At 36.8% G+C, this 2079-nt stretch overlaps 1 non-coding gene across 1 annotated transcript; it reads left to right on the top strand.

The window, feature by feature from the left end:
- Window positions 1–1534: 1534 nt before the first annotated feature.
- On the top strand, window positions 1535–1607 carry Trnar-ccu. Its single transcript has one exon. It is a non-coding gene; the product is annotated as a tRNA-Arg (tRNA).
- The last annotated feature ends 472 nt before the right edge of the window (window positions 1608–2079 follow it).

Genomic DNA, 2079 nt, shown 5'->3' with positions numbered 1-2079 from the left:
ACCCTTATTTCTATACCTACCCTTATTTCTATACCTACCCTTATATCTATACCTACCCTTATTTCTATACCTACCCTTATATCTATACATACCTTTTTTTTCCATTCCTATCCTTATTTCCATGCCTACCCTTATTTCTATACCTACCCTTATTTCTATACCTACCCTTATATCTATACCTACCCTTATTTCTATACCTACCCTTTTTTCTATACATACCCTTATTTCTATACCTACCAAGCTGGAATCTCTATAACATAGAGGGACTCTGTACCACCATTCCCCTGAAAGCCTAGGACGGGTAGCTTGAGAAGACGGAGGTCCACCCTTCTCACCCCTTATTTTAATACCTACCCTTATTTCTATACCTACCCTTATTTCTATACCTACCCTTATTTCCATACATACCCTTATTTCTATACCTACCCTTATTTCTATTCCTACCCTTATTTCTATACCTACCCTTATTTCTATACTTACCATTATTTCTATACCTACCAAGCTGGAATCTCTATAACATAGAGGGACTCTGTACCACCATTCTCCTGAAAGCCTAGGACGGGTAGCTTGAGAAGACGGAGGTCCTCCCTTCCCACCCCTTATTTCTATACCTACCCTTATTTCTTTACCTACCCTTATTTCTATACCTACCCTTATTTCTATACCTACCCTTATTTCTATACCTACCAAGCTAGAATCTCTATAACATAGAGGGACTCTGTACCACCATTCTCCTGAAAGCCTAGGACGGGTAGCTTGAGAAGACGGAGGTCTTCCCTTCCCACCCCTTATTTCTATACCTACCCTTATTTCTATACCTACCCTTATTTCTATACTTACCCTTATTTCTATACCTACCAAGCTGGAATCTCTATAACATAGAGGGACTCTGCACCGCCATTCCCTTGAAAGCCTGGTACGGGTAGCTGGAGAAGACGGAGGTCCACCCTTCTCACCCCTTATTTAAATGATGAGTCTGGTGAAAATATTTTAAAAGTCATTAGTGTTTCTTTACAGGTTTTTATCAACTGTTCAGTTTTGTAATGCTGGTTTCGGATACAATGATATTTCATGTTTCAGGATTTCTGTTCAAAAACATTCTTCTGAAAATGGGATGATTCGTCCATAAATTCAAGTATGCCAAGATATTGGACGAGTTGTCTCAAATCCGATTGTTATGATTAGTTAGGCCTAGATAGCATGTAGACATATTTGTCTGTTATCAATTTATCTTCAGTTTCAATACTACGTCAGTCTGTAAGCATTACTCTACCGAACATTAGACAATCTTGGAGTCGGGATCGGCAGGCCTACAGCAAGGCCTGAGACGATGAGCGGGAAAGTGACCTTTGTCTATATCGATAGTGTAGAAATAGCATTATACGATAAATAAAGGCGTATATTAAGAACAAAAATGTTCCATTTAGTCATGTATAAGAGTTATTTAATATAATAATTAACACAAAATGGGTATTTTAATTCAACACGAGAGTCTGTCGGTATATGTATTGTATATGCAACAGAAAGGATCAATGCCTCCGTGGCCCAATGGATAAGGCACCGGCCTCCTAAGCCGGGGATTGCGGGTTCGAGTCCCGCCGGAGGTTTAAATTTTTTTTTTTTATTTTTATATATTTTTAGAGTTCAAATATGTATTTCTTTGAGAAACATAATTATTGAATAATGAATTATTAGTATTTTGGATTTCAATATGAGGCAAAAGCATTTTCAGGCCCACAACATATCTACATACTATGCTGTATTGTTTACTACAGCCTTATCGGATTCTATTTGACCATGATTTGACATCATGGATTTAATGGTTACATGTTTTGGAAGTTTGAACAATTACTTATCATAGTGGGAAGTTTATCGTTTAGTGTAGATATTTCATTGTTGTCGCTAAGACAAAAATGAATTAAATATAGAAAATGGAAGTAACATATTTTTCAACAGAACCAGGTTACTATTGATATCGAACCCTAACCTGTTTACCGTTATTCTGAAGAAATATACGTGTGCACAGCTCATTCTGTATTTTGAGGAAATTATCAAAGATACAACACAGACTTTTGTATT

The sequence above is a fragment of the Mizuhopecten yessoensis genome, unplaced genomic scaffold, assembly GCF_002113885.1.
Source record: "Mizuhopecten yessoensis strain PY_sf001 unplaced genomic scaffold, ASM211388v2 scaffold1635, whole genome shotgun sequence".
Classification (NCBI taxonomy): Eukaryota; Metazoa; Mollusca; class Bivalvia; order Pectinida; family Pectinidae; genus Mizuhopecten; species Mizuhopecten yessoensis.
Note: the sequence above shows the minus strand (reverse complement) of the source record. Positions and strands in the feature narration are given on the sequence as shown.